Source organism: Haplochromis burtoni, unplaced genomic scaffold, assembly GCF_018398535.1.
Source record: "Haplochromis burtoni strain Fernald_Lab_line unplaced genomic scaffold, NCSU_Asbu1 Contig_162, whole genome shotgun sequence".
Classification (NCBI taxonomy): Eukaryota; Metazoa; Chordata; class Actinopteri; order Cichliformes; family Cichlidae; genus Haplochromis; species Haplochromis burtoni.
In genome coordinates, this window is record NW_024582523.1 from 9,133 (window position 1) to 33,516 (window position 24,384).

At 42.9% G+C, this 24,384-nt stretch overlaps 1 protein-coding gene across 1 annotated transcript in view; it reads left to right on the forward strand.

Annotated features, from left to right (window-relative positions):
* The first annotated feature begins 2,744 nt into the window (after window positions 1-2,744).
* raraa (retinoic acid receptor, alpha a) overlaps window positions 2,745-24,384 on the forward strand; it is a 101,855-nt gene continuing 80,215 nt past the window's right edge. The window contains exon 1 of the mRNA XM_005932789.3: window positions 2,745-3,390. The gene's annotated coding sequence lies outside the window, so the exon portion shown is untranslated. The remainder of the gene's footprint in view (window positions 3,391-24,384) is intronic.

The window sequence follows — 24,384 nt, forward strand, 5'->3', positions numbered from 1 at the left end:
AATATCACGATACTACACGGTATCGATTTTTTCCCCCACCCCTATTGTTTATGATCATTAGTGATGACTTAGACCTTACAAGGTTTAATAAAAATTTTCTTGCTGTGGCCAGCTATCATCACATCCCCTGAGTTTATCTGGCTTACCTGGAGGTGTGTTCTAAAACAGTCTGCCTGTGTTTCTTGTTTTTGCTGACTTTTCGTTTCTTGTTGTTGTTTTTTTGTTTTTTTTGTTTGTTTTTTTTTTAAAATCATGTGACCATATTCTTAGCTCTCAGCAATAAATTGTGTGACTACTGTGTTATTATTACCCACAGAAATGGCAGCCAAAACTATGAAGAGGGCTGTACCTCCGGGCTGCTGCACCATTCATCTGAAGCCTTGTTCCTTTTGATGCGTATTTAATTTATTTGACCTTTTAATTTAACCAGACATGTCGGACCTTTCCCAAGATTCGGTTTTCACTTGTAAGAAACCGTCGCTGTGTGTGTGTGTGTGTGGTGCGCTTTTTGTGCGCCTTCCCGCAGGGGTTATCACAGTTGAGTGAATGTTGGCTTGCGGACAGTAGCTCTGATCACATTTGATGATGGAAACGCATACCACTGAGGATTGTGTGTGTGTGTGTGTGTGTGTGTGTGTGTGTGTGTGTGTGTATATACAAAGCAGATTGTGGAGGTGATGATAGCCCTGCCAGTGTCTGTAGAGGGTATTAATCTCACTGTTTATGCACGTTTGTCTTTTATCTTTTCTTCTGCTGAGTCTTCAGCTCTACATTCCCAGCGTTGATGTTTTTCCACCTCAAACCATTTTTTCCTCTTAATACATCTGTTTGTGTGTTTGTTTTTTAAAGAAATCTCAGTGTCATCCCTTTTTCCTCCATTTTTTTTCTTTAAGGCCTGTTCGCTCATCCTCCTCTGCTGTTGCCCTCGTTGCCCCTCTTTCTGTTCATCTTTTAATCTCCACTCATCTCTCCCCAGTCTGGATCTTGGCATTTAGGCCTCTAATTGAGCTGGCATCCCTTGAATACTTCATGGAAAAGAACAACAGAGAATCCCACCATTGTTTTTTGTACCCTGTGTTCAGACACAGAAGGCAGGGCCAGTCTGTCTGGGTAAGAGAGAGAGCATTTACAATGGAAGGGGGGGCAAATAAAAAAAAAAATGTAAAGATTTTTCAGTTTCATAAATGTGCATTGCCCGAATTGACTGTCTGTACATTTAGGAGTTGATTGCATGAAGACAGCTGACAATTTTTTACCAATATAAGAGTCAGTGTGACAGAGTAGTTCATGGCATGCAACCATAAATGCACCAGCCTCGAGAATACAGTCAGTCATGATTAAGAAATTAAACCTGGAACTTATCCTCTTACACTTTCTGTCTTGCTTACCCTGAAGAAATCTCCTCCTCCTCCTCCTCTCAGCTGAGCACACCCCTCGTTCCAGAAGAGAGAAATGAAGCACTGGTCTACTCCTTTTTCCAGAATGTGTTTGACAGCTTCTCCAAGCTCTCCACTAACAAATCCCAGCACAAACTTGCATGGAGACACACATTCACAAATTTTGTACTTGTAAATCTGTGTGTGTGTGTTTGTGTGTGGATGTGTGTGTGTGTGTGTGTGTGTGTGTGTGTGTGTGTGTGTGTTGTGTGTGTGTGAGAGAAAGGAGAAGTGAGAAACTAAAAGAGAGTTCGCACAGCAACCTTAATCTATTTCTATCTTCAACTTAGTTTGCTTCTTCAGGTGAGAGGTAGATGAGGAAAGTGTGTGTGTGAGAGAGAGAGAGGGAGAATGAGAAAGAAGTGTTCTCTAGTTGCAGACTGAAAGAGGACCCACTGCAGGATGCCCTTCAGGCAACTAACACACAGAGAAGAAACTGAAATATGAAACAGTGGCAGCACACATCAGCACATACAGTATAAGATAGAGAGCCCACATTCATACACACACTGACATCTATGCCAAACTCCCCGTGTGTGTGTGTGTGTGTGCATCTGAGTGTGTGTGTGTGTGTGTGTGTGCATCTGAGTGCGTGTGTGTACATGTCTTTGTTCTGTCTGGCTGTCCTCTTGGCACGTAAATCATAATGGATCTCATTATCCAGCTGGGTCGGCTTGGTGGGGCCTGTCTGGCAGGAGATGATAGCTGGATGGCTGAAGGGCTTCCATAACACATGCGCGCACACGCACACACACACACACACACATACACAGGCACATACTCAGCTTTATCCATATATGCATGCCATTTAGCTTGGATAGCTTCTGTGGGAGCATATATGTTTCATTTTCACTCAAATAACATCAACAGACGGACACACACACAGACACACGCACACGCACGTTTATAGCCCATCCAGACACAATGGACATTAGCGGCTCAGCTTGCCGTCAGACAGAAGGCGAAGTGATGCAGAGCAGAGGGAGGGACGGATGAAAAATGGAACTTATCCTCTTACTCCCTCTCTCTTGTCATCCTCTCCCCACCTTCTTTCACCCCCCTCTTCTTTCCTTCTTTCTTCCTGCTTATATCCTATCCGTCACTTGTTTGGAGGACACAGCAGATGTCGGTTTGTCCCTCGAGGTGAGCGGGCGCTTGTGCTGCCATATTTTTCCTCCTTATCGTGGTACAGTTTCCCACACAGACTGCAAGAGAGGCATGAATCACACGTGCACGCCACGCTGGTTTTGAGTTGGGGAGTGGTGTGTGCATGCGTGGGTGGGTGTAGTGGGGGGGTAATAATGTTTTGTTCCAGTAAATCACATGTTTCGTGAGTCTTGTACACAAACGCATACGCACGCTGGTGCCATTTGGTATCCGAGCAGTGCTCAGAGTTATGCTGTGAATACAGGCGGAGCAGTTGGTTGCTCGTAACACGGTTAGGGCCTACACCATTTGTCTGGACATGACCATTACCCAAGCCAATTACTGGCTGGTGTACCGGCGACTCGCCAACAACCTAATGTTTTCCCGTCATGGCTGCCCCCACCGGCCCGAAACCCCTTCCTTTGCAAACACACACACGCAAGCAGAAGGAGGGGGGGGGGGTAGAGAGGAAGGATGGAGAGCCTGAGGCAAAAAACCCCACCCCATCGACTTGACTGACTGATACACCTAATAAACTTTCATTTAAGCTAATGTTCCTCTTTTTTTTCCTCCCCTCATCTTCTCACCATCCCTCCCCCTCTCTCTGTTCTTACTTTTTTTTTTCTCCTCATTGCTACTCTCCTCCTTTCCTCCTCTGTTTTTCAATTTTTCTGTCTGTGCGCCAGAAGAAGGGCCTCTCCAAGCAATCGATGCAGGCAGTCCACCAACCGGAAGCCCAGTTGGCCGAACAGCACACCACTCAATCAGTCTGAACAGCAACACCCAGGGTTTCTGGCAACCAACTGAGGTAGACGCACTCTCGCTATATATACAGCAGTAGATCCTGAACTGAGCTCATTTGATAAATCATGTACATATCCTGCAACAGCAGTAAATGTCATGCACCAAGTTTTATACATCGAAACGAAGCCAAATGAATCAACAGCAATACATCAAACATTCACACTCATCTCTTAAATAGCGCAGACATGCCAGAGTGTTTTGGAACGGGGACTCTTTGCCACCGCCAGCCCATATATCTTTGAATACTCTAGGTGATATGCTAATTTAACTTTCAGACAAAACAGCTGTTTGTTTTCCTTCTATTTATAGGCTTTGTCTGAGACCACAGCTGGCTCAGTATGTACATGTGTGGTTTTCCCTGTGCTGGTTACTGTGTCAGTATGTGTTGACAGTGGACACGCTCTGTACAACCACACTGTTTGTAGTTGCTTTACTTTCACTGGTTTCGTGTGTGTGTGTGTGTGTGTGTGTGTGTGTGTGTGTGTGTGTGTGTGTGTGTGAGTGACTGAATTGTAAATTTTATGTGAGGTTTCATTGCATTCATGGCATTGTGTATTTTTTTGGTAACCTTAATATATGTAAGTGGTGTATTTGTTCTTAGTTAATCTGTTGTAAGTGTGCAGTACAAAGGGGTTTCTGCTCTTTGTCTCAATTTGTGTTGAGTTGGGAAAAGGCAGGAATTCCCCCCCCCCCCCTTTTTTTCCCTTTAAAAATAGTACCTTGCTCTTTTCTCCATTTGTTTGATTAATGAGAGCTGCATATTCCCATCATAATAAGAAACTATAGCTTTTGCTCACAGAAGTGAGTAGTTATTTTTAGGGCTGCAGTTTATGATTTCATAAGCTCCTTTCAGACACGCGCTCCTTTTCATTCATCTGACAGCATCTCGGCGCATCGGCTTCGTGTCTGTTACAGCTTTTACAGAAAGGAAAAGCTGTGACAAGCATGCTAGTTTTGAACCTGTAGCACATGGTTACCCTTGAGACTTGGTGACCTAAACAGCCTAGCTAAATCTAAATCAGAAATGTAATGTTCTGTGCTTCGATCTGCTGATATTTTATTTAGATTTTCAAATATTTCTTCACCTCAGGTTTTGGATGGATCAGAGCGAATATTATTACTGCCTTAATATAAAGAACAGTAATCACAGCCTTTAATATAAGGACTCAGATATGTCAACAGGATTCCTGGGTGCAGATTGCTGAAACTGTCGGATTGAATGTGAGTGAATGTATGAAGAAGTAGAGAAACTTAAGGGGGAAACATCTTTTCCCTGAAGGAGGAAGAAGTCTCAGGGTTTCATTTGTTTTTTTGTAATGCCTGGCCCTGCATAAAACACCGGGACATGACCACAAGGTTATTAACTGCACGCGTGGCTCAGCTACGGAGTCTACATCGTAGCCTCGTATGATTCAGCTCTTGAGGTTGAATGAAATGTTCCTATTAATGAAGAGGCATGCACAAGTTTAGAACTGAGTGTACTTTTTCTGCATCTTTGGGGAAGTACACATACAGAACTCTCCAAAGTAACTTTTCATGTATGTTGACTTTCCTGTCATTACAGATTAAATTGCCTATAAAACACTACTTAAGAGTAAATTATTTACCTGAGCGAATAAAAAGTCTGCGGCAGCACAGATTAACATGACTCAGCAATAATAGCTACAGCATGAGTTAGTTTGGGTAGCTGCTTTTGGTCTCACTGCCAAGTTTATTTCATACCTGCAGCTATAGGAATTCGTTAGTTTCCAAAGATAGAGAGTTGCATGCAGTACTTGCACCTGCTGTTCTACTTTAAATCTTAGAGAGTTTAATTTTCAGTGTCAAAAAGGAAACTAGAACAAAATGATTACTGATTAATACCCATCTGAATCTGATAATAACTGTTTATCCAAGATTGTGTAGTTTAATATTGGCTGGAGTATCTAAAAATGTCACATCCTAAGCTTCACTAATTGAAATAATTAAGGCAGTTACGTTAGGTCACTAACCAAAGTAAACCATAGCAGCTCAGTGTCTTCAGATGCCATAGGTATTAACAAGGAGAAGAAGAAGAAACCCCTGTGCACACATGATGTCAGCAGGCAGACAGTGCACTGGTGTTAATGACACTCTCTGGTCTGCTTCTTTCAAGGACCTTCACTAACTCTTGATACATTAGTGTTTTCTCCGCTGAGTGCTTACCAGTGTGAAGTAGAATTGCTTTATTTCCCTCCTTTACCCATTGACCTGCAGGTTCTATCACTTTGTTGTATGCTTTATGTATCCTCTGCTTTCTCTTATTTAAGTGTTTAAAGGGAGCAGAGACTTTACCGCTACTTCTTCAATGTGTGGGTGGTTTTCCTCCAGATTTTGACATCGAGATTTCTGCCTTGCAACCTATACGATTAGCCAAGCCGCATTTCTGCAACATGCACAGACTTCAAAGAACTCACCCCACCCCGCTCTATATGATGCAGCGCTGCTGTCTCCTCATCCATCCGAAAGTGTAGGCTCGGTATGCTTTGTAGCTGGAGGTGTGTTACTGTAGGCGAGATAGACAGTCTTTGTATTATTTTTTTTTTATTTAATAAGTTGGGCAATAACAATAAATCCTACAGGCTAATCACACACTCACCAATAACCCGCCCTCCCCCACTGAATGCAGAGCGATGCAGCATTACTCTGCCGCCGCCTTCAATTACGCCATTCATCATGCATCTTATCTGGCCGCCGGTTTGATTGAGTGTGCAATGGGAGGCACTGCAAACCCTGCATTCTCTATACCTCCGTGTGTGTGTGTTTATGTGTTGGGGGTGTTGACAGGAATGGAAAACTGCATTTGGGGGGGTGTGGGCACATGCGAGTCTATATAGGATTTATTGGGATGTATGATCGTGCGTAGAAATGTGTGAGTGAGAGCACGGCAGATCTACAGAAGTGTATAAATCAAACCGGATGATCGTCCTCCCACTCTGATCCACTCTGTCTCAGCAAGTGCATTCCTCTTTTTTTCCCTTTTTTTTTCATTTCTACTGTCCCTTTGCTTCCTTCCGTCTCTCTCGGTCCTTTTTTCCCTTCCAGCTCCTCCTCCTCCCCCTCCTCTTCTCCGTCTTCTTCTCTGTAACAGATTTGTCTGGGGGCCCCTGTCTAATCTCCAGCAGTGCCGGGTGTTGGGAGACGGGCGACAAATTTTAATAAGCAACTGGGCGCTGTAATTTAGCGGCCTGGGAGGGAGATTAAGCTGATTGATGCTGGGCTCGCCTAATGGTCCAGCCTACGGCTCCCAGCCCAAATTGGTGGTAATGAAAGTTTTGTGCAAATTGAGATGGAAGAAAATAAGGCATCCTCTCATCTTCCCTCACTCTCTCTCTATCTTCATTCATTCTTTGTATTCCTCTCTCAGTTTCTAGCTCCCTGTTCATTTTCTCCTCTGCTCTCAATCTTTTTGACAAGGTGCGTCTTTCCCTCTGTCTCCCTCCATCAAGCCCTCTCTTTCCTCCCCTCCTTTTATTCTTTATCTGTTTCACTTTCTCTCTTTCAAGCTGTCCTTCATATCCTCCACCATCATTCATGCCTTCTTGGCTCTTTGTCTTTCTTATCCTCTTTCATGCTCATTGCTTGCTCTGCCTCTTTACCAAAATCGATTTGTCCCTCATCTGCTGTCTCTCTCTCTATATATTTCGCTCTACGCTGTCAGTAGTTTTTCTCAGGCACGCTTAACTCCGTTCAGTATGTTTTTATTTATTTCACTCACAGGCTCATTTGCTCCCTCCCTCCTCTCTTGGCTGTAGAAGGAGTTTGTGTGCCCTTGTGGTTTGCAGCTGGTGCAGGAGGTGTTGTCTGCATCGCTCCTGTGTTGTCAGGTCAAATTCATCTAGATCTGCAGAGAGTTGTCAGAAGAGGGCCTGATGGCTGTCTAATATTTTCTTTCTTTCTTTTTTTCCTCCTCTGCTTTTTCTTCTTCGGCCCTCCAAATTACTTACAGCTGGACCGTCACTCTGACGGGCTTCATCTGCCTTGCATTATTAGGCTGTGGAGACACTTTACAGGGTATGGCGAATGTGTGTCTGTGTCCAGCACCTTGTCCTACTGGCAAACTGTGTTTTATTCAATGTGTTTGTCAGATTGTTTTATGATACTTCAGTTCCAAATCATATCAAGCAAATCTCAGTTTAGTTCCGGCAGAATTGGTTGTCTGAGGGTTGAATTTGTCATAAATAAATGCATTTTCTGCTCTCTATTTATATAAGAGTGGTAACGTGTAACAGCGGTTTTGTTTTAAATAGAATTCGAAGCAGTGAAGATTTCTATGGCATCAGGGATGAAAGAGCCCCCCCCACACAGAAGCAGAAACTTCATAAAGTTAATGTACAAAGATGCAGTGCCACGGATCTCTGTGTTGTGTGGGGAAGGAGCACGGGAGTGAGCTCACTGCACTAAGGATGTTACCTTAAAATGACTTCTGTATGGGTGTTTGTATGAGGCACAGGAAACTAGGGTTTCATAAGTCTTGCATGAGCAAATCAGTGTCCTTACTAAATCTTCAACTTTCTCTGGCCACCACTCCCTTAAGCCAGAGAAACAGAGAGAGGGAGAGAAAACTGTATGCATACTGAATGAAGGGAAGTTGAGAGTGGCCTCGGGGAAAATGAAAACAGCAGCTATTAACATGAAGTGATGGTGGTGGGTGGGGGGAAGGCAGTGCTAATCCACTGGTACTGGAACACTGCGGTACTGTATGTAGCATTAGATATTTTTGCTGTTATGAAATCCCCCCTGAGGATGGATGTGATGTTGTAAACTCACACGGGATTTCTGGCCCTCGAGGACTTAAGCGTATGATGTGTTTACATGTACTGCATAAGTTTGTGTATAGATGTTTGTGTAATTTATTGAGGTTGTGCAGACATGTGAGCATGTGACTACCTGGTCGTGAGGGGAGAAATGAGTATTACCCAACTGGTTGTGAGTAGTTGCTGGAGGTTGATGGCAGTCGCTGGGAAAGTGATTGCTAAAGACCCAGTCACACAGGCCTACAGGCCGGGTCATGACCCCTTGGCTACCACATGTTAGTAAGAAAAATGTGTATTCCTCAACTGTTTGGCAAAAATCTCTGTAATTGCTTTGGTTACTAGCATATTGCTGCAGTTATGGTTTGAATGGCAGACTTGTCTATAAACATTGTCCAGTTACTCTCTGAGTAGGGAAACAAAGACAATTGTGCCTTTTGAAAAACCACAAAACTTTTAATTTGAAGGTAAAGCTTCTCCGTTTTTGGTTTGTGTCGCAGTTTTTTTTATTGTTTTATCAGAAATAGTGTGATTTCTTTCTTCTTTTTTTTTTCATTTGGTTTTTTTTTTTTTACTTATTTTTGCATGTTTCATTTTGATAGTAATTACATTTTAATTATTGTTTAGCAGTTTTGTGTCTTTTAAAGCAATATATAAATAAACTTCACTTACTTAATGCCGTAACCAGTAAGGAAATACACATTTTTTTTGCTAACAACTAGTGGCTGTTAGCATGTCCAATATGTTGGACAACTTTTAAGCAATGTGTACACAACATCTCGTGAGAAATCTCAATACACTCACTGATTTCCTTGTGTGCACGTGTGTCTGGGTGTGTGTGGGTGTTAGCCAGTTCCCGTTGCCTAACAATGTAACGACTGTCTCACTTTTCTGTCCCATCTTCTCTTAACTTCTACTCGCTGTATCTTGTTTTTCAAAGGGTGAGGCTGTTGATGTCCTCCTCCTCCTTTCTTGCTGCCCCTTTAAGTTATGGGTCACTCTATCATTAAAAGCATCGCTTCTCTCTAAAGAAGCTCGCGTGTATTATTCAAACTTGATCACGAACCCTCACATCATTAAATAAGGGACCAAGCTGAGTTCTCTCTATCACTCAATGGGAGATAGGTAAGAGGTAATAACACAACATAGTTTCAGAGTTTCCCTGCATACAGCATGTATGGTGTCAAAGTAAGTATTCCCTCCTTTGTTTTCCTTGTAGGCCCCCTATTAAGTGTATTTCCTAACTCGTGTTGCACAACGAGCACGCTTTAGCAATATCCTGGACAAATACGAACAAGAAGAGCATTTATTTCAAGCCCACTCTGCCCTCCAACCGAGGCTCAGAGAAAAATTTTCAAGGCGACCAGAACGACACTTTGCAGCTACAAAGAAGCAAAGTGGGGCAGCGAAGCCTGTAAATATGTGGCAACTTTCTCTGAAGTTTATCTTGGCAAAGGGCAGCCCTTGTTGATGGCTCGCAGAAGTATGTGGTTGGAATTCCAGACAACACAGTATAATCGCACTTTCCAAGTCTGCCTAAATACAGTGTGGTCAAAGATTAGACATGGCCCACCTCCACAGGAGCTGTTAAGGCTTTTCTAAAGTTCACGCTTGGCTTGCCAGCATGGCTTGTTAAGAGTTGATTGTTAATTTTCCTTTGGGGGACAGAGATAGAGGAAGTTTTGACGGACAACACGAAATGCGGCTTAAACCGTAAACTGACAGGAGTTTTTACTTCCTGTTTTGCTTTGTACACTGGTTGCTTGTTTTAAAAATTTTGGTGGCTATGCATGCAGTGATTTGGCACCGGTTAGCACTTGCTTTAGTTTTTATGGAGGTCAGTATGTCTTGCTGTTTCTTGGAGAGACTGTAAGACATGGGCATTTTAATAACTACACCCTTGATATAGCAGAAACAATGGGAAATGCAAGGCTGCTCCTGCTATTTTCTCTTTTCTTTGCCTCACTGTGTTTAGATTTAGGCACAGTATGTTTGAGGGTTATGACTGCAAATTATCTACCTCCCTCGATGCAGGCTAGTGGAAGGGCAGTAATGCAAGAAACTGAGAGCATATGAACAGTTTCTGTTTGCTGAATGCTCTCCTCCCACCTCATAGTTTCATGGTGGATGATGCTGGGAGGTATTAAATGAGCTGACTGAACGGTTTGAAATGCCCTTTTATAAGATAGTGGGATGTGCCTGATGGTATGGGCTGCAGGGAAGGATTTTCTTTCTTTTTTTGGGGGGGGGGGTTCATTTGTTTTCCTGGCTGGTTGCAAAAGATGTGAAGCAAGGTAAGGGAAAATGAGAGGGGGAGGAAAGGAGAAGGGCGAGGTGCTGATGGGAAATAGACGAATGGCGTGCCAGTGTCAGAAGTGGTCATGTGCTGAGGAAAGACTAGGGGAGAATGAGAGGGAGGATGGAAGGAGGGCTTGACTGATTAACCTGTTTACCTCCATGAAAATGCTCCGGGCGCCACTCTGATTAAAGTTCAGTCTTCCATCTATCATCGCCGTGGCCGGCTTGAACCTTCAGAGCTGCCGATACCAAACACTGTCAAAACGATCGAGCCTCCAACCCGCACCACCTCCACGCTCCTCCAGCAACAAGCCTATTGCTCTCAGTCAGCAGCATAATTTGCATCTTATACTTGTCACTTCTTCACTTGTCAGTAAACCTTCAGTTAATCTTCTCTCTGTCACTCTTTCTTCCTCACCTGCTGAGTTTGTATGTGTGTCTGCCTTTTTATCTACTCCTTCCAGTGTGCTTCTGAGCTTCTTCCTCTGAAGACTCCCCGGGAATGGTCCTTGTGTGTCTTAGCCCGTTTCCTCCGATGATGTGCTTTCCCAACTCGAGGCTTTTAGCACCTCCAGCATAATACGATTACACCCGTTTGGGGACAGGATATTGTTAACGGCTTTCTATAAATATCCTTTCCAGTCCAGTCACAGTAGCACAGCAGCACTACAAGCGGACCTGATACAGCGATGGGCAGAGGCGGGGGCTGCACACGGTGTTCTGGCCACTCAAGCACAAATGTTAGCCCTTTAAAAGCTTTTTGCACTGTCCTAAGACCAGACGGAAAAGTAGAAGACAGGGGTTGACAATTAGATTTGAGTATGGGCCATAATGGCTTCCTTGCAAGTGCATACGGGTGCATCGATGCAGTAATGACTGTCTGAAAGAGACTTTATTCTCTACGGAAAAAACAACATCCTCAGCCAAACAACAATAATTTGTTGTAATTTTGATCATCCGAGGAAGAAGGAAGTTGGGTAAAGTTTTGAAATAGCCTCAAAGTAACTCAGAGACCATAATAGGGATAATAAGAGTGAACATCCCATTCAGTAAGATTATTACTAGATTGCTATCTGGCAGTAATTTGGGCTTTTTGATAGTTCAGACCCAAACACGCTTCATCAACATCAGCCTACCCAGCAAAACTTGTTGGAAAGACGTCGATGATGACTTTTTCGGCCATGTAAACATCTCTGAAGTTTGTTAAAAAGCAGGAAGGAACTCTTCCTTCTCTACAGCATAGCAGCTCAATCCTTGAATATACTTCCCCTGTCCACAAGTCTGCTCTGGTCCATTTGGGTCAAAGTGACAACAATTTCATCTTCAGGTGGTGAGGACAGGGTTTGCACGTATGTCCGCGTCCCTGCCTGTTTTTTTTTTTGTTTTTTTTTGTGACCACACGGACTTGCCCATGGAAAATTTCCCTTACAATACACCAATGATGGATGCGCCCCAGGTGGCGAACTTCAAGCGGACTTCAAAGCGGAATAACAGGAATGACTATCCAGCCTTTGGCTCTCTAGCAGTCCGTGTCCATAGCGGTGTATAATCAAGGCTTAAGTCGAGCAGCAGCTTCAAGCCCAGAGCTTCTAGCTTTGAGGTGACATTGTAAACTGCTGCATCCCTCTGATACCTTAGCATATGAAAGTTAATTTTTGACTGTCTGCAGCTTCCACTTTTGAATCAATTTTAAGCAGATTTTTAGCCGTCTTGGATGTGTACAAGCCACGAACAGCTCTAAACACGAATTGGTCCCTGTTTGTAATGAAGTTGGAAAATCTTTCAAATTGTTAATAAAAGCCCTGAAAAGGCAACTTTAAATGTTGAACTTTTTTCATCGTGCATTCCGATATAGAGGGATGTCTTTTTAATGACCAAACATATCTCAGAAAACAACATAAATGAAAGTTTAAGTTTCCAAAAACTGTGCAAAAGGTATAAATATCTAAAATCTCTTTCTTGAAGATATAAGACTCTTTATTCTCTTATTTTTACCAGTGCCAGACTGCTGCTTTCCATCAGAAGAGTTTCCACAAATAATATAAACTCACAATGTTTGAGTTTACAAGAGTAAATATCCCTGCAGGGCATCAGTGATATAGTAAACCCGGTATTGCTTATGAATAATTATAAAAAGAAAAACAAACAAATGGTTTTTATACTAGACCGCATCTCCATACTACCCATCCTGTGGTGTGGAGTCAGTCACAGTGGTAACTAATATAATATATATATTTTTCATTTTGCTTTAAATTTTTAACTGTTACACTTTCATACTGATTCAGTTAAAATGATGTGATTTTTGGATTGTTTACAATCAGCAGTTTCCCAGTAGATACAGCTTTGTTACAAATACATGAACTGTATTGTTTTTAACTTTTTAAGAGTGTAATTAATGCAAAATTTAGACATTAAACAAAAGCTGGAAAAAAACCCCACCAAACAGTAACAAACAAATAATAATCCGTCCCAGTTCAGATCCTATCGTATTCCAAGAAAACCGTGAAAATGGATTCATTCACAGATTGCAGGGAAGTATTAAAGTATTAAAAACCTCGATTTCACTCTCTCCAGTGTTCATGGGCTGCTTTTCCTCTCGCTTCTCTGCAGGATGTGGCGGAAAATTAGGTCAGTGTGTTTGATCGCGCTTTCGCCCGTTCCCAGGCAGTCATCCCAACAATTTTATTGTATAAAACACTTCTTTGTTTCCCCCTGCTCATTCTCCGTTTCTTCCCTTCGGCCTCTCTCACGTTCTGTCTCTCCTGCTGTCAGTGAAAATTGACTGAAAACACATGGGCATCAGCTTGCCCAGTTATGCCTCAGCACACAACAATACTTGGCGTTGTTCAAACCAAACAGCAAAATATAAGCAGCTTTCACCAAAACTATGCTTCTTGCTTTGGATTTTCCAAATGCAAATGGTTGCATTTGTTTGAGATTTTTAGCTGCTTGGATTGTATGGGGAGGATTTATTGTATGCATTTCACAAAGATATCAAAGATAGTAGGACATTGTTCTTAATTCTGAGCTGATCAGTGAATATGAGCATGTACATAGAGTGTTCAGAAAACCAGCTTAGAGAGTGTTATTGCTAACCCTGGGGGCAACAGGAAAGGTCTGAGGTGATTTCTCTTCAGCGCAGACAGCCTATATGGTGTTACAGCAGCCGGTGATGGACTGATTTAATCCCACTGATGCTGCTCGTAAGACACAGGAAGAGGCAAAGTTACGCGTGCACGCACACACACACCCACACCAAGTCACCCTTTAGTCATAAATGTGGTCATAATGGAGATTGTGCATGTGTGTTTGTGCGTGAGGGAGACAGAGAGAGGTCAGCAGGGCTAACCAGTCCCCTGGCTGTTCTCAAGGTTAATGTAAGACTGACAGCAGCCACCGTTAGCAACCTTCAGATGGTTTCCACCTCCTATGTGGAGAGATGATTCATCCTGGTGGCAGCAGTGCATTAAGATGTAACAGCTTACTCCCAGGTGTCACTCACCCTTTTAGACAAGAGCCTACATCATAATTTTACATTTCCTATTAACTTGTATTATCTGCGCTCAACCACAATGGTCCATTAAAGGGAATAGATGCTGCCGTTACTGCCTCATTCGCACATGTCACTCAGCTCTTGCTATATGTCGTTATTTCATGTCACGCCACTGTCTGTTAATTGAAATACCAAAGGCATTGTCTGTAAGGTCCATTACGGGGGTGGGGGTTAGGGGCGAGAGTCGTTCCTAAGTGTCGGCGCGGCTTTAGGCGCGAGCTCGTTAATTTATGTTTGACTTATAAGTGCACGGAGAGGTGGGGGCGGAGGGGAGGTGGGGGTAAATGTAACCAAGAAGAAATGCGCACTGGCATGTCGAAGTCTCATCCAAGCCATTGAAAACTCATTTACATGTTAATGCAAAGTCATTAAGCAGATGCTCATATCTAGTGCTGGTTGATGTTTAGCGTCTTACTCAAGGACACTTTGGAGAGTTGTGTTGCAGAGTGAATGAAAAGAAAAAGTCTTAAAAGTTTTCAGTTTTCATTGTTTTAAGTTAAAACCTTTCGGTTTTTTGTTTTTGTTAATGATATGTTTTTAATGCAGATTCATTATATCCGATTAGCACAGCAGAAGTTTGTGCAAATTAGCGAGCAGCTTCTGTGCAAGGCTGAAAAGTGCAAACGGAAATGAATTTTTAAGCTTAACTTAAGAGGGAGTTATTGGTTGGAGGTACTGACGAGGATTAAATCCATGCAGCATGCAGGTTTTTACAAATAGCAGTACCAAATGGGGAAGGTTGGTGGTGATGTTCGTATGAAGAGTGATGATGTTGTTGCCTTGGTGTCGAGCGAATGTCAATCAGTCAATTAGCCAATCAATAGTCATCTTGCGAGCGCCTGAGGACACTGGGGGAAGATCTTCCTGAAACACTTGAATCAATTAGTTTTTCACCTGGGCCACAGGCTGTCACTGGGGTGTGTGATCCACTTATAGCCACGTGTTTATGTTCTTTCTTTGATGCAGTTTTACAGCATTCATCCTTATTATGTGGGATTTTGTGAAGAAGTCAGTGCCTCCCTCTATTTTCTTCTTTTTTCTTTTCCACATGCTCGGATGCCAAGGCATCAGTTTGCAGTGCCATGGGAAAAAGAAAAATGATTAAATTCTGTTTTCCCCCTCATTCCTCATCCCTCATCCCTTTCAGTCCTCCTCCTCCTCGTCTCTCCATTTCTCCCTTAATGGAAAGCAGCATTCCTTGGCTGCCGTCAGCAGCTATAGCCATCCACACTATAACGCAGTTAATAGATAGGCCTGGCAGCTTATGGAGTCCATGCATTTTTAAATGTGAGTTTTATGACTCCTGAAGAGGAGGCAAGGAAAGAGAGCCAGGCATATGCTTGATGTTTTTATGTGTGAGAAGGAAAATGGAGGACAGAGGCATTAGAAAAGATTAGTATCATAATCTTGCTCGTGCTCGCTTTCACTGTTTCTCTCTCCTGCAAGGTTGTTTGTATCTGTCGTCTTTATGTTTCTGCATTGTTTGGAGGGGGGAGGGGAGGGGCATTAGTTATATAGATATACAGTGTGTGCATTTGGGTTGTATATGTTCGTAATCTCACAGCTTTGAGTGGGCCAAAGGTCATTCTAGAAATGCCATTCTCATTTAGACAGTGTTGGTTAGTGATGGGTGTGTCCTAGAGAGGTCATATCAGGATGACCTGCACTTTATAGGGCTTAATCTGTGTATGGACTGACCCACAAACCCCTGCCTCTACTCTTCTTGTCATATAAGCATGAAAACACATGTGCAAATGCTTTAAGTGATTGCAGTGTGCCCCACATAGTGCAACTGTAGCCCTGGTTGTTTTGCAGATGGCCCTGGTGCTAGGCTATGGAGATTTTCATTTCCCCTCAAGAGGTAAAAACTGCCTGCATGGAGTGTTTTTAGAAAAATGTTATTGTGGTATGAAACGTGCACAAAAACACAATGGGCAGCATTGTCATGGAAGGCTGGTGATCCTATACTGTAGCATGCAGTTGACATGGAAATTTCAACCCAAGTCTGCACTTTAAACATAAAATGACATCACTAAGTGATCAGTGTAAGGTGAAAAAAAAGAAAAAAAAGCCATGCCCTCATTCATTTGAATGGAGCCAGTCTGTCGATGCAGAGGGGCTGCCAACAAAGGGGTCTCGGACAAAATGACTCAGGGTTGTCTGGCACCCGCCCTAACTTTTGCTCCAGTGTAATGTGATGTCATCTGGCAGAGGCTTCTGTAGGCCAGAAAAGCACACATGGATGTTAGATGACTATGTTTGCTATATTTCTTTCTCTCTGTTTACCTTGCAATCACCAGAATGCAAGACAAAGCAGCTGAGGATGAGATTATTGTGCAAGCCTGCCTGTAAGAATTGTCAGACTATTGTGCAATGTTTTAGTGTCTGATAAACCTCCTCCTGGGGTTGCTAGAGTCATGTTGACTTCTCGATACCTTATATAAGGTATAAGATGAGAAAATGTGGTTCATCAGTATTGCTTGCTGTTGGGTTACATAACCTCTCTGGGCTAGTGTTTACAGTTCTCCACTTACATTCTCAGTGCAATTCTGTTCCTAATCTCCCTCCCAGTGTGCAATCAAACCACGCCACACTTGCAAGTTCTCCTGTGACAGCACTTGTCCACATTTCGGTTTTCATGGAAACTGATTTTTGGGGTTTTTTCCCCCCAAACTGGCTATCATTGTGAGTCATGCTTGGTGGTCACCTCTTCTCCTCTGCTCTCTGTTTCACCAGGTGAGTGTGGTAATGTCGGGGAGGGCTGGGGTTGTGGGTAGAACAGATAACAGGAAAAATGGGTGGAGTGAAGGAAACTGCGCTCAATCTGATAACAACTTATTGTCAGTGCAGTCAAAACAATGAAAACGAGTTTTTATCGACGTACTACTGTTAACTTTAGGGAAACGCTCAGAACTCATAAGTAACTGGTTGTCGGTCAAGATCTGAAGCATTCCAGTCCTGTTTGGCTCAACTTGAGACTCATGAATCGGTTCAAAATCAGCACATTTGAATCATATTTATCTGAGTGTGGTTATTGTTTGGCAACAAGAATAATAGAAGTGTAGCCGCTGCATGTTTTTATGTGACTTTCTTATAAATTATTCATGAAAAATACCTTTATTTATGTGAGCTAATGATGAGCAGCAGCAGCGTGAACAAGTAAACTAGATGCAGATATCTGACCTTGACCTAAAACTCTGGGTTTGCTGATGTGGTATAAAGTCTGATCTGTTATCAGTGGCCTGCACTATGGCCTTTTTTACTGTTTTACTACAAGTGTGAAAAATAAATGACTATACCCACACACACACACACAGTTCTAAACACTATGGGGGATCATTCAAGTAATTGAAAAAAGCTGTCTGTAAACAAGACTCAACAAGCCTGGTGGAAATACAGGACACTTAGTTTGGTGAGTCAAACTGGCTTTTTGCCATGCATGCACGTGGACACACACACACACTCACCTTGTATATGCACACTACTTGATATCAACTAATCGCACACTTTCACAATAGTGACTGCAGCACACAGAAACACACACTCAGACACTCCTGTGCAGAATTGTGGTCATGCATGAGTGCGTTTAAAGTCACACATTTGCACATTGGGATAGGAAAGTGTTAATTTGGTCAGAGTCATTTTTACTTCTACTATACTTAAAATGCTGATTATTTTTTACACCTCAACAGACCAGAATTTTTTATTATTTTTTTTAAATAAAATATCTACCTATTAATCCTGGTATTGTCTGTGAAGCTGCTGCAGGAGCAACAGACTGTTAAAGGGGGCACACCCGCTCGGAGGAACAGATCTTGTTTGATCCTCCAGTGGGCAAGCAAGCAGTATAAACAGGAAGGGGCCCTGTGCTTTAGTGCGTCATTTGCTCTCGTGTCATTGGATGTTCTGTGTTGAAATGTGCTGGAGTGTTTCACATAACATTGTTAGCCCGATATCCTGGATAGGTACACTAAGGTGACGGAGACAAAAAAGTACCAGCACAGTGGATTGAAACATCCTCTTGAGGCAGCACAGTGATGCGGATGCCTTGGCGACGGTGCACGTGTCTTTGAAGTGTTTCGACTGTAGATATACTATAGACACGTGTGTATGTCAGCGGGTGGTGGGTGTTGACTGTTCTTCTTCTTCTCAGAAATATAGACTTAATTTGTGTGAAGCCTCTTCCACTACCTGGAACAGGTTTGAAACTAGGCAAAGGAAGCCACTACACTCTCTTGCTCTCATTGTCACATACACGCTAATGTACTTGCTTACACATAGATTTGAGCTCTGCTGCTTTCCCCTTTCCAAAACAGCATTTTGTGTTGTTACCATGCAGCAGAAAAATGCACTCTGCTCTGAAAATGATTCTGACTATACAAATGGCATGACTCACTTATACTCTGAATAGGATCCGGCCAGTTTAATCCAAATTCCCGGAAAGGCTATTCACGGAAATTTATGAAAGCACTGCACTTATCTTAAAAAAATAAAAAAATAAAACACACTATATCTGTGTGTGGCACGGTTTTAAAATAGTGTAGTTATTTGTGCGTCCACGTGTCCTTCAAAGAGCGCACGTTTTGTCAGATAAAAGATGCAAGTGACAGAGCTTAGAAGAAGGGATCGGCAGGACAGTTACCACATGGTTTGTGAGGCATGACTGAATGGATGGAAGCAGTGTGCGACTGTTGGGAAAGAATAACATGCACTGCAGACCCCAGACCGCAGGAGGCATGACTCCCTCACCACGAGGAAACCTCAGGGCTTTCTGCTCCATGTTCTGTTTGCTCTTTCTTCTCTCCTCATTTAGTTGTTCACATGGTGTCTTCTCCTCTCAGATGCGCAATTGCCATATTGTGTTCTTCCTTCCATTTTTCACTTCCTCTTCCAGTTCTTCTCCCTCTCTGTCTAAATTTACTCACTTCCTGTGTCTCCCACTTCAGAGCGCCTTTAGCCGTCCTTCTTGCTCTCTTCGATGGTGTGTTACCCCCACCATCACCACCGCCACACCCCTCTCGCTTGGCTCCCTTCCCTGTTTTCTTCCCAACTCTCCTTCGCTCACCTCTCCACTCTTCATATTTCATATTAGGCAATCCTTTCCATGGAGCCAGCTGTGTAAACAATAGGGACCAACCCTCCATGTTTTCTTAGAACGAGAGAAAAATGGCGGAAAAACCTGGACACAAGGAGCTCGCCACACGCCGTCCACACGGATGATCTATGGCCCTTTGTCTCTCCGACCTCCTTTGAGCTCAAGTGGGATTTTCTGGGCAGCGATGTTGGTTTTTGTGTGTGTGAGGTTTGAGTTTGAAGCGTACAGGACGGTGTTTATGCAGGTATGGGAGCTTTCTGTTACCATAGCCCCTGCAAATATCAACAAAGTTGAAACTACAGTGAGTCACTCAAATGCAAACAGTCGAGTCATCTGCTGATAAATATGCCTGCAGTTTTAGTTTTGACAGCAACTGCATATATTTCAGCTTTCTAATCTTCAGACGCTCACTTCTCCTCTGACTCATGCCTAGTTTTCGTATCGATTAACAGAATGTGATGCGAGTTTACGTCACATGGCCTACCCATATGTAGCAGAAGCACTGGCCCATGTTACTCTTCTATCTGTAGCTCCGTAATCTGTCTACACATACTGTCAGCAGCCTATTTTTAAATCAGTGTTCCCGGAAGTTGCCGCTGTTCCAGGGATTCAACCCGCTTCATCTTATTTAAAGGGTAGCTTGGCAAGCAACTTTAGTTGTAGGTTTTAGTGACTTTGGTTGACACAGTTAGAGAATGTGTGTGTGTGTCTGCATCTGTCAGGGTTTGTCTGTGCGTATGCGAGCTTTGGCTGTGAGTCTGCATGCATACACGCAGGTGGGCAGATGGTCCAGTTCTGCACGGACAGCCACAGCCGCGCTCATTTTGCGTGAAGAAAACAGGCCACCGTCTTAACCTGACAAGCGCTCAGCTCGTCTCTGGGTTTTATTTTTTGTTTTTTTTTTGCAGGTGCAGTGCTTGCTGGCATTTGAGATAATTAAAGGCTGACCTTTCTGAGGTGAGGCAGAAATGTCACGCAGCCTGCTCCACTGACAAGTGGATTCACCCCACAGGGAGCCTCGGTCAAAACAGCTGAGGATTCTCACCACCTTTAGAAGTGCACTTAGCACCCTTTAGCTTTCTCGCGCCACACCTTCTGACCATCATCATCGAGAAGTAGCTCCCACCTCCTGCTCACTCTCCCACAATGCATCAGCGAGCTGCGATTCTGACCGTCTCAAAACTATGCAGGTGGAAGGAGCAGCGAGGTGGATGTAATCATTTACCCTTTCAGCTACTGTATATAAAAGTAGCAGTACTCTTCTGTGTGGTGGTTTGGCCAGAAAACATGAATTACTGACGACAGCACTTCAGATAATGCATCACAGGTTTTTTGGGGGGATTTTGGATGAAAGGGCCACTCATTTAGCATTTTCTGTTTGAATTAAATTCTTTTATTATTTATATAGTATCAAAACGCGTCAGCTTCCTTGCCACCTTCCTTGGACGAGGTGAGAGCACTGTGAGAAAAACTAGAAGCTAGAAACAACAAATAACTTGCAGATCAGAAACTTACAGCTCCAGAGCTTAGGAAACAGGTACCGCATGGGAGAGAAGAAGAGACACAAAATTCACGATGTGCAGTAGAGGTATATTAATGCACGATTACAGCTCCCCAGTGGGAAGTCCACCCAAAAGCCCAGCGCTATAACAGCTTAACTAAGGATCAGTATGGCTCAGGGTCACCTGATTGAGCCCTAACTATGTTTTAAGCCTAATCTTAATAGTAGAGAGTTGAGCGGGTTCATGTGTCTTGATCCAAAACTGGGTGCTGGTTCTGCGTGAGAGTAACCTGATAGTTAAAAGCTCTGTATCCTATTGTACTTCCAGGAAGCACGATTTAGCCTGCGCTTTGAGAACAGGGTATTCTATTGTTATAACAGGTTATTAGAGTAATAGGTAAATGGAAACAGAGCATGTCTCATTACACTTTTGTCCCATTGAAGCCTTTTTATTAGACATTTTAAAGTGCTTTAGAATTAGAAGTAGGGTGATTAGAGGCAGCAGTCTTCCCAGATTATGTTTACACTGGGAACAATCACAGACTTCTTAGTGTGGTCAGAGAAAAAAAAAGAGAATGTTCTTAAGATACACAGTAAATGAGCAGCCTTCATTAATAATGTAAGTGTGTTAATGCAGGGTCTTTTAAAATGTTCTATCTGAGTTTATTTTGCCAGAATAGACTTGAGAGTGATTCCACGTGGAACCTGTTTCTGTTTACATCATAATCAGCCAGCACCCACCCCTTTCACTGGACCTCACCAAACACGCAGTCTGCTCTTTATGCAAAACCCCTCCCATCTGAGCTGGTCATATACAGTAAATGCAGTGTACTGTAGAAACTCCCCCGGGGCACAAAGATGTGCAAATGGGATTTAGCACTCAGACAAACCTCAATAATCACATGCCACACAGGCTGTACACATGAGCACACACACCGCTCCCTTATACCCACGCACTTGTTGATATATTACATAAGCATGTGTTTTTTCTTGTACACCCCTGTATGTAGTCTTCACTGTCTGAAACAAGCTCTTACAGCTCCTCTCCCTTTTAAGCCAGCTTTCTCCTGATTGGCTGCTCCTCACAAACAGAAGGTTTAAAAAGGAAACTGGAGGGGCTGCTGTGTACACAGCTAGAGCTATGTGTCTGATATTTTTCCTCTTAACTTCATACAGAGCTTGGAATAGAAAAACTGCCTGTGCTTTGGATTCACAGGAATTGCTGTCGATGACCTCATTAGTTGAAACTTTAGTTTAATATGAGCATTATCTACAGTAATGGTGTTTTATATGACAGCAAGTAAGTGACATTTGAAAAAGTATAATATGTACACAGTCATATCTTCACACATGCTTGTTTGCACTCACACCTGACGTGCATATCCACCCACGCTGCTATCCTCATGAAAATTTTACTGCATTGTGCTTGAGTGACTTCCGTTACATGTGCCACTGCAAAGCCATACACATTTTTTGTTTAGGCCTTCACTGTTAAACAATGAAGTGCGGTGCTGTAGGGGAAGTACCTAAAGGCGGTTACAAATGTAAAAGCATATATGTAGCAGTATTTCTGTCTGCACGTGCAACAAATCAGCCGCATTTCACTGACATGCATGCAGCAAAGTGTTCAGAAGGTAGCAGGTGTTGTTGCGAGTAATTGAGCTGATGCAGTGTTTATGGCTGTAGAGTATTTGCTTTTGTAACCTGTTCTTTCTATGACTGGTAAAATCCCCACAATGCACTGCATACGTTTAGAATTTAGTTAAAAGAGCACTTACGGTAATCACAGGTTTGTTCTAAGATGGGTTGATCCTTTATAATTATGCTTTGTGTGGCATTATCATAACATGTGGCTATCTTCACTAAACTCACTGGTATCTTTGCTGTGTCCATGTGCTAAGTCTTGGGGTAAAAAAAGAAAGGAAACAAAAAAACGGTGTCTGTTTTACGCTCTAACTCTGAACTCCTTGAACTTGAACACATCTATGTTTATCCACTCAACAGAATCTCACTATACGTCATGTATTCGCATTGACCATCTCCCTTGGTTGCGTCTCTGTGTTCGCTGTCCGCCCGGACCTCGTGCTGCCATTTGCTGGCTTTTCTGATTAATTCAGTGTTTTCCAACACATCCAATTACATTCTCTCATGACCTCTAACCCTTTCTTCCCTCTGCCTGCTACATGCCAAACATAGTTAAGACCAAGTGACCCAGAATGTTTGTTTATTTTTCCTTCTACTGTAAGTGATCACATACTGTACATTCCCCCTGGAGCTGGCCTCCATGCTAGATCTTGCCTGTGTGCGTTTGAGCATTTTAAAATGAGTTTGGCAGATATGGGCGAGGAAATCTTAGAAAATCTTTAAGAAGATGTACATTAATGGGCTGAGCTCTAGGCCCACGGTCTCTGTGGATTTGTCTTGGCTTTGCTATTGCATTACTGTTTGATGTTAGACTTTTGCACTCTGTCCATAACTGTTTTTATTCCACATCTGTCCACATTTCTGCTGTATTAATGTAGCAGATGGGTGAGTTAATTTTTTATGTGCCATACAGAAAAATTCGGTTTCAGTCTGAGATCTTGAGCAAATACACAATAAAAGAGCAGAAACTGTACAGCATTAGACACACGACTGTTCCCGTTCTATCTTCATCATATCGATGACCTCTCTGTGTTAGGCATATCATGCACATAAATCACTGCCTAACCCACCTGCCACAGAGATGCAAGAGCTGCCTGACAGAGGGATGGAGGAGATCAGATTGGGTGAAGTGGAGAGAATATATGCTCGTATTCAGATGTTTTAAGATGAAGTGTGTGTTATTTAACATGCTAGCCACTGCAAACACAGAGCTCACAGCTGTTTGCGAGAGTTGTGATATGTATGTCGACAGCTTTACCTGACTGTGGTATGTGCACCTCTCACAGCAGATTAGACAGGTTTTCAGGTGAGTCTCAGTTCCTCATGTAGTGGTGTGTGTGTGTGTGTTTGATCTCTTTTCCCTGTGATTGTTCTGTCCTGGCAGAGGGGATTACCCAGGTAGTCAGCTACATTCTGCCTCCAACTGTTGACGCTTGCAAGTATGCACGGATGAGTGGAAAAATGACTGATTGTATAATGCCTTTGAAACGCTTCAGCTGAGACAATCAGTCTTTGTTTACATGCATCAGAAAATGCTTTTCTTTAGCTCTCAGCATCAGACATGTGGGCTTCGTTCAGGAAACGCTCCGATGCTCACAAACAGCGCAACATGTAAATTGTTTTTGGGATTAGCAAATACGGGGATTTAGATTATTGTTATTAGGGGTTGTTAAGTAACAAAGACAACAAAATTCACTGGTTGTATGTATTGTGTGACTTGTATGGTTAGATATGTCACATATGAGCTGGCTGTTTTGTAGTTTCCTGACCTGAACTTTATTCCCAATTTTGAGAGTAGGATGCTTTCTGTTGTTGGCAGTTTACATTCTCTAAACAGTCCAACCTAACTATGAATCAAAACACAAGTGAGCAGAAGCTTTGGCTGCCTTTAGCTCAGCCTACGCTGTTATTATCCCTGACGAAATGTAACCAAAGCCAGTCATTCTGCAGCCATGTTTATTTACTGTAACATCAGCAAAAAGGAAATGCACAACAAAGTCGGTGCAGGTGAACAGTAACATGAGGTCCTGCTTATCATTTAGTATGACTTTTTATGGCACCCATATGAGGCAGTGTAATGATAATGGTGAATGAAGTGGCCCATTTCCAGTCTATGGGTCTCCCATTGTCCCGGT